Consider the following 13,039-nt stretch of genomic DNA (forward strand, 5'->3'; position numbering starts at 1 on the left):
CACAAAACCTTTTCTTCCAGCCTAGCCCATTCACCATGATAACCCACCTGGTGTCTTTCTTGTCACCCCAACTTCTGGATACAGTGTCCTTATTCAGAGCCCATCTCTCCTGTGAAGCTAACACGTTTCCTTGCCTTTAGGAGGATTTCCATGGCCACTTGGGTTTTAGAATTCTCTAGCACCTCTGTCCCCACAGTGCTTCTTCCTTGGCATCGGGTATGTTCTTCCTGAGTGGAGAGAACTGGCAGCTGCTGTGCCCGCCCTGACCTCCTACGGCCTCACTCGTGGTGGACAAGTCCTGAAAGAGCTGGACCCTGTGGACATTCTTTCCCTGTCCATACTCTGCAGTGGACGGTGACAGGGGCAGCTCAGGTATTTGCTGGGGCTTCCAGAGCATTTGACACCATTAAGAAGAGGGAGAGGATACTGAATGTCTAAACTTAAAGGGGGAGAGTCTTGGGGATCATTTAATAAAACGACCTTGTTTTGTGGATATGGAAACTGAGAACCAGAGAAACTGATTCACCCAAAACCACAAGGTGACGTAGTAGCAGAGTCAAATCTTGTCCACTGTTAAGTTTAGCCTAAAGCTCCCTCCTTATATATTTTCAGTTCATCCTAAAGGTTTCTTCATACATAGTGAGCTGTAACCTAATGGATGTGTGAGCAGACTGTAACTTGCCCTTGTGCCAATCATCAAGTTTTGGCCAATCAAGGCCAGCCAACTGTTTAAATGGTGTTCAAATAAGGTAAACACTGAGCTGTAATCAATCTGGCTGTTTCTGTCCCTCAATTCTGTTTTCCGTTCATCACTTTCCTTTTTCTGTCCATAAATCTTCTTTGACACCGTGGCAACAACAGAGTCTCTCTGAACCTATTCTGGTTCTGGGGCTACCAAGTCATGAATTATTCTTTGCTCAAGTAAACTCTGTTAAATTTAATTTGTCTAAGATTTTTCTTTTGACTAAACTCTGCTGTCTCCATATAGTTCAGCAATCGGAATCCTAAAGAACCTAACCTTTCAGGACACACTTAAAACAAGTAGAAAGTGTATTAATTTCCTATTGTGCTTGTAACAGATAACCACAGATTTGGTGGCTTACACAACACACATTTATTATCTTGCAGTCAGTAGGTCAGAAGTCTAACACGGGTCTCACCAGGCTGAATTCAAAGTGTTGGCAGGGCTGTGTTCCTTTCTGGGGGCCCCAGGGAAGAATCTGTGTTTCTACCTTTTCTACTTTCTACAGGCTGCTGGTACCCCTTGTGGCCCCTTCTTCCATCTCCCAGGCCAGCAATGTCAGGCTGAGCTTTTCTCACATTGTATCACGGACTGACCTAATCTTCTGCCTCCTCCTTCTACTTTTAAAGACACTTGTGATTACATTGGGCCCATCTGGATAATCCAGGATAATCTCCCATTTTAAGTCATTTTAATAGCAATCTCAATTCTCCTCTGGCCATACAACATTACATATTCATGGATTCCAGAGATTAGGATGTGAACATCTCTGGGCAGCCATTATTCTACCTACTACAGGAAAGAGGAAAATGAGGACAAAAACTCCACACACTCCCTCTTGCTTTCTCAATTTGTCTAATTCTGTATGAGGAGAAAAAGTTAATTTGAAGATGTTCTAGACCTTTGTATTCAACCTCAGGATTTTGTTCTGAGTCATGATCTGGTGAATTTGGTCAAGACACAAAGGAAAGGGATAAAGATGCCAAAACATACAGAAAAGAGGCTCACAAATGTTGGCTAAGAGGGTTTAAGAGCTAAGAGGAGACCCTCTAGTTTTTGTTTGTTTGTTTTTTTGTTTTTTGAAACTGAGTCTCACTCTGTTGCCCAGGCTGGAGTGCATTGGTGCTATCTCGGCTCACTGCAACCTCCACCTCCCAGGTTCAAGCGATTCTCCTGCCTCAGCCTCCCAAGTGCCGGGATTACAGGTGCATGCCATCACCCCTGGCTAATTTTTCTATTTTTAGTAGAGACGGGGGTTCACCATGTTGGTCAGGTTGGACTCGAACTCCTGACGTCAAGTGATCTACCCACCTTGGCCTCCCAAAGTGCTGGGATTACAGGCATGAGCCACCATGCCTGGCTGACTCTCTAGTTTCTAATGGCTTCAGAATTCCCCTGTTTCAGGGTATGGGCTTAATTTGCAAAAGGGGAGTTGATGTGAGACATCTAGATGGAACCACCAACTTCAAGGCCTATTGGTCAGTAAAATCAGCTAATAAGAGTGGAGGGAGTGGGGGAATGTCCTAGACAATTTAAGGAAGGAATCAACTAATTTCAACTTGGAAGGGTTTTACAGACTCATGATCTCTCAGAGTCTAAACGACCTTCGGAGCTTCCTTGTCCAGCCTCATAACAAATACAAGATGGCCATAGACCTTCACCTTTTTTTGTCAGGCTCTGGTTAGGGGTAGGAAATCATCGAGATTCCCTTAGATCTTCTCTAATTCTCTGAGTCCATTACAAATTTCATCTCTAATTAATTCTTGGTATTGATGGAAAAATCAGGCAAACGATTCTTTCTGATTTTTTCTCTGCCAGGATATTAGGATGCTGATTGTTACTATATCTTTGTGTGGAGGGTCTAAGATCTCCTACACCACATGTAGCATTTAATCCTCACTTATGAGACTGTGAGGATAGGGAGAGCGATCCGAGGGAGGAAATATCTGCTAACAGACTTGGTGGCCTTCATGGAGGTCTCCTCCTCAGATGTTGTAGTGGCTGTTGTTGAATCTGCCTAGCACCCCTCTCCCACCTCTTCTGGTAACAGACCCAGTTCCTTTGGCTGCATAGGAGGAACATGTCATAGTGAATGGGCCAATCTGCATAATTCCTAGACGAACTTTTCAATCCTCGTGGGTTGGGGGACGCCTATCTACTCAGGTCACAAGCTGCGGGGAGGTGCACTTTGCTGATGACTACATCCCCACCTTACGGAGAGTGAGCAGGTCTGGGAAGATGGCATCAGACAGGAGCACAAAGGAGAGTGAGGGAGTCCTGAGGGTGTTTTCAGGTCCCTCAGTCCACCATCCTTCATTATGGTTCAGTTACATGAACAAATACATTTCCCTTTCAGGCTTATGCCAGTTTAAGATGTATTTCTTCTATTGGCGACCCATGAGTCCTGAGTAATTTAGAATTTTTCATTCTCAGTTTTCCTGCTTTCTAGAAACTTGGAAGAATGAACTAAAGATCAGAAACTTTTCTTCTCAGAGTCCAACCGGTCCATGATGGTTTGGGGAAGAACCCGCGGAAAGAGAGGGCAGGAAATTACCAAGGTGAGAAATCACAAAAGTTCTTACATACAGGATCCAGTGAGTGAATTGCGGGGTCCTGTTATCTTTGCTCCTTTTTAGATCTCCACTTGACTAAAATAAATCACGACCCCACATTTTCAAAGATTCAGGCCAACCTTGGGAACCCAAGGTGAGTTTTTTTCTGTCTTGTGGACCTGGTGCTACTCATGTGGTGTAAATCAGAGGGTTAGCAAGTACTCAGTGGATTTTCTGGTAAGCCCAACCTTTTGACAAAAGAGGGGGAAGAAAGAAATAAAAGTAGGAGTGGGGGAAGTAAGCTAGAAGAATAAGAAGCGAGACAGAGACATGACTCCATCAACAAAATACCAATTGAGTATCTTCTATGTGTAACACTATGCTAGTTGCAACTTGTCATTCTAAAGCAACAAGTAGAACCCTTATTTGTGACTACAGAGGCTGAGAGTTAGGTGTGTCTGGTGTAAGACAAATGCACACCCAGGTATGACCAGCAAGCAGCAAAGTCAATAGACAATTACTCAGGAAGGCTGTTAAGCAAGGAATGAGAATGAATGGGCCTACGTTTAACCTAGAATTAAGTTAAAACATATGGCAAATGTTTGTTTGATATGCACTTAAAGCCTGGAACAGTCCAAGAGGCCCTGGGTCTCCCCGAGAGGAAGGCTGTTGAAAGAGTGTAGGCTGCCTGTGGCTGCTGCGCCGAGCTGGATTACAGGCCTCTGTGATGCTGCCCATCACATCTGCTTTTCAGTAAAGCCGTGGGGGAGGCAAGCTGTCCCCTTAAACCCTTAAGCATGATCTGTCTACGGGTTTCACATTTTTTCCTGGCAGAGTTAGTTTTTTGTGTTTGTTTTCTGAAGAAAAAAACTTCATGTGCTTCTTCCCTTTTTTTTTCTTTGCAATAAACTGTTGAACAAAATGTATACTATTTTGTCCAAACTTTTTAAATGCTCCCACATTTGGATATAGTGTTTATGTCTGTGGCTTTTAGAAAGTCTGAATGGATCTGAAAGGTCAGAAAATACCTAAACTTTTGACTCTACCCTTCAGCTCACGCACTGTTGAGTATGCATTGTTTTATTTTTAAAAATGGAAAATGAGAAACTATTCTTTAGTCATATCTTGTTCACAGAGCCTTTCCCCGTCTTGCAGACTGTGCCACCACCCGAAAGCTTGAAAACACCCCAGGAAGCCATCCCCTCATTGTGAAAGAACTAATCGCTACACACCACTTGGTTTTCCTTCCTGGACGTCATAGGCCATAGCCCTGTAGTTCCCACATTGTCTCTGTCATCATCCCAAGGAGTGTGACTCTTGATTCTGAGCCTGGGCAGGACAGCCTGTCTCAGCACAGGCTGTTATGTAAGCGGCTGTGGGGAGAGCTGGCAATAAACAAACATTTTTCCAGCCCTTGTTTTCTCTGCAGCCTTGAAAAATATTTCTCTGGGACTGCTGCTGTGCTCCTGCAACAGGATGGCAAATTCCCAGCTTAGAAATGTCTTGCTCTGCATTTCCAGATTCTAAAATCAGAACAAAGTGAACCAGCATGTTCAAAGGAACTGAATTATTGAGAGCCAGGACACATAGATGGGTTTCTCAACAAGCGGCTTTGCAGCAGTGTTTCCAAAGGCTCATCCACACATCCTAGTGGCGAGTAACCATTGGGAAATTACATGGTGATATCAGGGCCACAGAGAGGAGAATCAGAAGATGACAGGAACTCACTTGGGAATGGAGAGGTGATGTTATGGCTGCAGGTGTCAAAGTCAGACCCACTGTATAAACACAGACATTCATACATATGAGAACCATGGGACCGAACATTGGTAGAGTCCGTTTCTCCCTGGACCACTCCATCTTGGAAACTCAAAGGAGGAACACTTTACAGTAGTGTTCCACACACTCTGCCTCTAATTCCCAGTACTGAATTTAGTGGAACTCCAACCACAGTTCCTTCCGCCCAAACAGGGAGTTCCTTCTGGGTGTCTCAGAGGGACACTTAGACAGGACAGCCTCCTCATTCACTGGTGAAAGATTTTCCAGAGCCAAAGCTCTTGCTTCCATGTCACCTGTAAGGGTTGCTGGTACCAGCTGCTTTTCTGAAGCCACTGCACCCTCCCCATTCCCCTGCAGTAGTCTCCATTGGGAGACCTCATCCAGAGTGACCTCGTGCTCTGTTTCCCTGCAATGGCTGATGTTCTGGTGTCACTCCCTGTGCTGAAAGCCAAGCTGATTTCTCCATGTCTCTGAGGAATTCAGATCATTTTACAATGAATTATCAAGTGAGTTTGTTATTGCAGGGCGGAGGAGGAGGGATGGGAAGCACTTTCAGAGTTTCTTTTAGTTTTCCTTGAGTCTACTGAGACCCTTGAAAGAGAACTTACTGCCTGTAGCTTGGAAATGTTGCTGCATATCCAAGAAGCTGCCACTCTGCTCATTGGCAAGGCTATGTCTATGGCTATATTAATCCACCTTTCTCATCATTCTCCTCATACCATGGAACTAGGACAGAGTCACCCAGAAGGAAGTATGGGTACTGTAGTTTATCTGAGATCACTAGGCTAGTTTTTTGGTCCTGTGTGGCTAGGATTGGCTGCATAACATGTAGGGTGCAGTGCAAAATAAAAATGTCAGGCCTCCGTTGAAAAATTATTAATAATTTCCAAATGGCAACAGGTGAGCATCAAACCAAACTCAGGGCCTATGCAATCATACAAGTCATGTGCTTATGAAGCCAAAGCCATTCTCAGTGTAGCTTTTATTTGAAGCCTCTGGTTTTCACAGTGGAGTGGCTAAATGAGGTAAATTCTTAGAGGGTTGTGCAAGAAAGTTTAGGAAGGAGAGATGACAGCTGGCTGCTTTTAGCAGGACATTCTTTGTAAGTGGGTAGCAACTGTGGGTCATTATGAAAAACAAGCACCATCCTAAGTACTTTCCATATGTTAAATCATTTCATATACATACATATACACGAATAATGTGTATCTATTAAATCATGAATCCTCACAACAACCATTTAAAGTAGGTGCTGTTATTTCTCTATGCTTTTATAGGTAAGGAAACCGAGGTACAGTAGAGTTAAATGAAATGCTGATTTAAAGTTTGGTTCTCAACTTTCTAATAGAAACCTTCTAGTTTTGAAGTGAACTTGGAGCTTACTAGACTGAATCATGCTAAACTCCCAGAAAATTGATGTATATGCAACAAAACAAATTTATTCCTATAAAATGAGAGGCACTACCATCCCAGTAACTGAGATATTTATTTCTATGACCCAAGATACCCCTTTTGAGTATTAAGGTGACTGGGGTGACTGAAATAAGAGTCAGAAGCTTGTTCAGTGATCACAGAATTAAAAAAAAAAAAAAAAAAAAGCAAATTGCAAAATCTCAGAGGAGATGCTGACCATACTGAGATAGAATCTGGGAAATCATCCCTGTGCTTAATACTTTTCTTCCTGGTGGATGAAGTACTCCTGTCTGCTAAATACAGTCTTAATCCATGCATGGTGTTCAGTTCTCCTTTGAAGGAGTCACCCCCACCACCTCATGCCAAGTCAGTTACAGCACAACTGAATAGGTTGCCCCCTTCTTCATGTTGCTGTGCTCTGGTCTGGGGTGTGATCCCAAACATCATGATCCCAGCAGTAGCTGGTTTGCAAACCAACTCTGAGGGTGCCACATCCATAGAAAACCTGTCGCTTTCTTCTGGTTTCTACTTCACAGTGTGAACTGAATCTGGGCCACCATGTGCTGCCTAAACTTAGCATTTAAGTAAGCTTGGATGAGGAGTAGAATGGTAATGTGTAAAAATGAGATTCTGTTGGTTCCTTTACACATTTAGGATAAAGATGCTAGGCTGGCCCTTTGAAGGTAAATTAACTCCCCAGAAGCACCTACCTGTGTGGCATTAAGTAATCAAACAACAAAACTACACTTGGATGGGTTTAAAGTGGAACTGAAAAAGTAGGCAAAAAGTAGATTACTTTTGCATCATCAGGGAATTAGTTTTTTGCTTTGTTTGTAACTCTCCACTTGAAAGTTGTCTTTTTCCTGCCAAATTCAGGGTGATTCATAAAACCATCTTCTCTTAATGTGAAGGGAAATTGCTGGAGGTTGCTTTGAAGGGCATCTTTGGGAATCACCTTAACAAGTAGCTGAATAAGGAAGAGCAGGATGATGATCGCTGACATAAAAAATGCCTACTATATAAGTGGCTGGCATTGTGCTAACTGGATTAAATATTATTTTTGAACAACCCTGTAAGACTATTCTCGTTTTACTGAGAGAAAATGGATTTGGGACCAACAATGGTCAGAGTTAATGGTGATGATTCTTAAACTCTGAACTTCAAGCATTAAGAATTGGCTGCAATAGAAAACTGGTCCCAGATGGTCCCAAGTGGCCCATCATGGGCCAGATACTAGTGGGGGATACAGGGGGGACCAGAGGCCACAAAGAACCATGTGATGAATGTAGAAGAAAGAAGGTTTTAAAAGGGCCAGGGCAGAGGTGTTCCTGTCGGATTAGGCACATATAGACAAAGCTCTCCTGAGATCCCTCACTGAGAAGGAATTGGAAAGAACACCAGAATCATGTACTCCCTAGTTCGATGTGGATATTAATTATAACTGATTATGTGTATACATTTATGCTTAAGTTAACTGTGAGTAAATTGGTTGTATGTCATTCCTTGGTGTGGATTTTGCCTTCCCTATTCTTTTTTGTTTCATTATAAACTCGAGTTGTTAGAACCCCGTTCGATCCTGTGAGAGGTGGGAGTCAGCTGATCCTTACATGGCCACTCAGTCTTTTCCTCTTTCCTGGGAGGTGGTGGTTTAATCATATCCATTTGTAAAAGGGGAAATGGTGGCTCAGCGGTACTCAGTAATTTCTACAGCTAGATAATTCATGGGTGCAGAGTTCAGATCTGGGGCTCAGATCTCTCTGGCTCTTACCCCTAGAGTGTCTGGGGCAGGGAGTCTAGGCAAACAGCAACTCCCACCCACAAGCACCCAACAAGGTTTGCCCCTGTTTTCAGTGGGCCTCCTACTTCCCTGAAAGGTCTAATCTCAGCAACACAGTCTCATTTAGCTTATTGTTTTGGCTACTTACGTGCAATAACTGCGAAAAGCAAGAGGATGGGTTGCAGTTTCCTTACCTACTTGTTGTGTTCAAATCAGCTCTTTGAAAGCAGAGTCAAGATACAATAATAGTAATAATAACAATAATCATTTATAGTTAAAGCATGGAATTCAATGGTGCTTCCATGGCATCCATGTGTGTCAGGTGCTCTTCTAAGAAAGTTACATTAATTCAGTTTGTCTGATATCTTCATAAAACAAAGGGTGAAGTGTATGAGGAAAAGGATGCTAGAATTTCAGTTTTGTCTTGCTCTATTCAATCTTTGAACTTCTCAAAATGGATTTTAGCAAGGCCTGACCTAAACAGAAATCTGTTTCTTACCCGTGGCTCCAAAAATGGCCTTACTCTGAAGTCTGCATTTTTGGCAATGGCAGGTGCCAGACAAGAAGTGAGGGTCTGAGGCCCACTCTGGACTCCTCCAGGCCTAGTCATCCTGGTGTGTTTTTCAGAATCTATGGTTCCTGCTCTCCTCCCTCCTCTTTTTCTTTCTTCCTGCCACAAAATCTCTTTTTTTTCATTGTGAAGAGCCACATGCCAATTACTTTATACAGCAACACCCCCATCCTCCTCTAGCTCTCCAGGGTCTAGGCTCTTGGGGCCCTCATACATGTTCTCACACCCTGGAAGGGCAGAGACGCCTCCACCTCCTGGCGCCAGCAGAAGGGTGGGAGACATACGTGCAGTCAAGTGGAGAATGTGGCTCCCAGGGCCCAAAGAGACATTCAAAACCAAGCTCTGTGCGGCAATTCCCCTCATAAATCTCAGCTCTAACTACAAATTATTTACACTATCCAGTTTCACTTCCTTCTTCTCTCCCATCGAATTCAAAGGATTTTAGACTTCAGAGAAACATTGAGTCTGAATTAAACATCAGCATGAACTTGATAATCTGTAAGTCTCTCATTTCACATCAGAAACCAGGAGTGGGGAGTGGTGGCAGCAGGGATCAGAAGATATCTTCAGACAAAAAGACATTTATAAAGCAATATGGAATTAAAAATGGAAAAGCCTACATGAAAAATACAGAGGCCAGCCCACCTCCCTGTGACACTATTGCCCTTAATCATGGTACTGGGATGGTATATCTCCAGAAGTTTGAAACAGGAAACAAATAATATTTCAAAGTTTCCAGCAAGCAAGTAAGGACAGCTTTGGAGAGCAGCTGAAGCCACTTTCTGCAATTAGGCCTTTGTCCCTCCCCTTGGCCTTGGCAGTGGGTCTAGGGTGCCATGCGATCCCTACAGCTTTCATTCCATCCAGTTCAAGAACCTGCTTGCAAGCGTCTTCTTGCCCAGCACACAAACAAACTTTAAATGATAAAGGAAAACACTGGCAGCATGTTCTGTGTTCTGAGGCAGGCCTGGGGCGGGGATTTCCCAGAATTTGTTATGAGAAGCAACCTGCTCTCCCACCAGGTAAAGAGGAGCCTGGACCAAGGTTGAAAAGCCATGAGTCAGGCCTAGAGAATTTCAGTTGCAACACCCTCTATTTAGTCATAGCTGTTGCCTTCAATGAAAAGGTCACCGACTCTATGGTGAATGGTTATTTGCTGGCTGCTTCTCATACTGTTCTGATTGTGATCCTTTCACATCTTTGATTACCTTTTGTCAGAAAACTATGACGTGCTTCATTTTGTTTCCCGGGGTGGTAGCCACAGTCGGTGGTCTGTTGGTGAGCTGGCTCCATTCGACGGTATGCAAACAACTCGGTGGAAGCTTAAAGGGCAGGGTAGGCAGCATGGCCCTCAATGTGCAGTTTCCCAAGTTGAAGCCTCACTGAGTGATTGGAAACCAGGAGAAAAATTACTGTGGTCTGAGCAGGGAAGGAAGAAAGGTCCTGGACACTTGGCTTCTAGAGAGATCCACGCGTGGCATGCCGCAACTGCACTCAGCGTCTTCCAGCTTCCAACTTGTTGTCAGCTTTCAGAGTGACTGACCCAGGGACATCAGCTGGGAGCCCCCTTACGACCTGTCAGCATGCGCCCCGAGAAGATACCTTGGTCAAGAGTCATTCAGCCTGGTCACACTTGCTGGCTTTTTTCATTATCATCATGGCTAAGCGGGAAGAGGAGAGTTGCCAAATTTGACCTATACTTCAGCATTATAATTTAGCCCCTTCATTTTCATCTTGAGGCTAAATGTTAAAAGCCCAATTTGTGGGAGGTCAAGGTGGGTGGATCATGAGGTCAGGAGATCAAGACCATCCTGGCTAACAAGGTGAAACCCCGTTTCTACTAAAAATACAAAATATTAGTGGAATGTGGTGGTGGGCACCTGTAGTCCCAGCTACTCGGGAGGCTGAGGCAGGAGAATGGCATGAACCCAGGAGGCGGACCTTGCAGTGAGCTGAGATCAGCCACTACACTCAAGCCGGGGTGACAAAACGAGACTCTGTCTCAAACAAATGAACAAACAAACAGTCCAATTTTTTAGAGAATTTTTTAGGAGGGATGAGGGGAATGGGGGATTGGAAGATAGGAAAGTCAAATGTGCTCTGATCATTTCTTACTTAGTTTCTATGCCTTTTCTATGTGGGACTTGTTGAATGTTTATTGCAAGCTCTTTAATGACCAGAAGCACATCATTTGTATCTATATTCAGGAGCCAGCCTGGTCTCCCGGGGCATGAGGCTGACCAACTGTGGGGACCTCGCTTAAGAAAAGTAAATATTTATTCAGAATAAGGAAAAAAATTCAAAATAAAGTACAAATTTTAAAATGCTGACAAATACCACAAACATCACAAAAAATCCAGAAGCATAGCATACTGTTTTTATTAACTTCCTGACATACCTCTGTATGACATACTTCTATTGTTCTCTTCACACCGTTTTGGCTACACACTCTTTGATGGCCTCTTCATAGGACAATAATTTTAAAGAAGAAACGATAGAAAGATAATGCAGTCTTCTCTAATCAACCCATCTAACATGGCTGATCCAAAAAAATTCTTTTACATTTTAAATTAAATAGTTGAATACATAAACATGTGACTGACATAAGGCCAATCTGCTATTGCTAGTGCTACTATATTTTTGTGCCATAGAGACAGAGAGAATTTTCCTTTTGAATACATGTTCCTGAACATTCAAATCTCTGCTTGTAATTTTGATGATGGAGAAATTCCCACAGACCAGTATCTGCCTCCACAATCTTGAACCTTGATCCTCCATTTCCCACATATTTTCAGGGCCAGATTCTGCACAGCAACCCATTTATATCATGATACGACTTCTGTCCATGTGCCTCCAAATCATGATGCTGGTTAAGTTGACACGAGTTATAGGAGTATTTTTAGAAGCAATTCCTATATCACCATGCCAGCAGTGACTTAACTATATACAGAGGTGACTGTGAACCATGTAAACACTGTTTATCCTTTAAGCCCAAACTAAACATATCTCCAACTCAAGTTGGCCTCAGCAGAATTCCAAAAATGCTGTAGTGGCGACTCCAAAGCAACCCTACACAAGGGACTTGCCAGTGTGGTGGAGAGGACGTCACAGTGGAAGAGATAACCTTAGCTGATTACGGTTAAAAAATTTCACTTTTGCAAAGTTGGTAAAACTCAGGTGACCATAGGCTCTGGAGCTTTGACTTCATTAACTTCAAGGTGAATTTTCCTCTGCTTGTATCCATTTGCAAGCCTAATTTGGCTCTCAATCAGTAATTGTTAATTGAAGGAATGGAGAAATTAATCTGTAAAAGACAATGCAGATGGATGGATGGACACATCAAAGGCAAGGCTGCTGCCAGCCATGCATGTGTGCCGACGGCATCTCCATCCCAGGGATGCAACTGGTTGGCCAGCCACAGATCCCTCCAGGGAGACCTGTTTTTCAGATCATGACAGTTTTCAAAAGTACAGATTATCTTGGCTGATAGTGAAGATGAGAGGGCAGCCTGAATATGATAGAGAAGAAGAGAATGAGAGGTTAGGTAGGGAGTGGGGCAGGAAGGATCAAAACAACTTTTCTTCCAAATGGGGCCATCAGTTCTCTCCCAAGCAATGGCAATTGCATGCACAGGTCCTAGGAGAGCATGTCACAGGTCACTTGTGTGCACATAAAACACAAAGGTTTCTGAAGTGACCCACCAGTGACAGCCATCTGCTGGCTCTAGGGAGAATTCTTTGCAGAATCTGAGGGTTTATCTATGTATTCCTAGGAAGTTTCTGTGGTTAGCTTTTTCTGAATGACCAAACAGGTTGGTGGGGGGCAAGAATGGAGTGTGTTCTATGTGACTGATTTGTGAACTTCAGGAGATCTGTTGTGGAGCTAGGGCAAAATCTCATGTTCTCCATATCCTTGTCCCCTAGGGCACTGATATTCTCTTATTCATTCATTGATTCAACAACTATGTATTGACTGTGTATTATTAGCGACTACATGCCAGGCACTCCTTTAGAGCCAGAGATACAGCCGGGGACAGGACGAGCAAAGCCCTGCCCTTGTAGAGCTTCCATTAGTCGGGGAAGAAATAGTGCATTAACAAACAAATAACACACTCCAGTTCCAGAGGGTGGTAAATGCCATGGAGACAATGAAATGAGGCTGGGATGGGGGTTTGTGGAGGCAGCATCTTCAGGAGTGTCCTCCCT

At 43.5% G+C, this 13,039-nt stretch overlaps 1 protein-coding gene and 1 long non-coding RNA gene across 19 annotated transcripts in view; one reads left to right on the forward strand and one right to left on the reverse strand.

The window, feature by feature from the left end:
* LOC105491713 (uncharacterized) overlaps positions 1 to 13,039 on the reverse strand; it is a 106,403-nt gene that overhangs the window by 9,802 nt on the left and 83,562 nt on the right. The window contains exon 3 of one of the 2 annotated variants that reach the window (XR_003020399.2): positions 12,288 to 12,342. The exons of the other annotated variant lie outside the window; for it this stretch is intronic. This is a non-coding gene — a long non-coding RNA (uncharacterized lncRNA). Of the gene's footprint in view, positions 1 to 12,287; positions 12,343 to 13,039 lie in introns of those variants that run through there. 2 annotated transcript variants of the gene reach the window in all.
* Positions 1 to 13,039, forward strand: part of LOC105491714 (uncharacterized) — a 279,924-nt gene that overhangs the window by 1,575 nt on the left and 265,310 nt on the right. For 13 of the 17 annotated variants that reach the window (XR_011614846.1, XR_011614844.1, XR_011614837.1 and 10 more), the window contains exon 2: positions 3,176 to 3,300. The exons of 1 other annotated variant lie outside the window; for it this stretch is intronic. The gene's annotated coding sequence lies outside the window, so the exon portion shown is untranslated. Of the gene's footprint in view, positions 1 to 3,175; positions 3,301 to 4,449; positions 6,677 to 13,039 lie in introns of those variants that run through there. 3 more of the 17 variants (XR_011614856.1, XR_011614831.1, XR_011614833.1) reach the window with 3 other exon arrangements.

This window comes from Macaca nemestrina, chromosome 16 (genome assembly GCF_043159975.1).
Source record: "Macaca nemestrina isolate mMacNem1 chromosome 16, mMacNem.hap1, whole genome shotgun sequence".
Taxonomy (NCBI): Eukaryota; Metazoa; Chordata; class Mammalia; order Primates; family Cercopithecidae; genus Macaca; species Macaca nemestrina.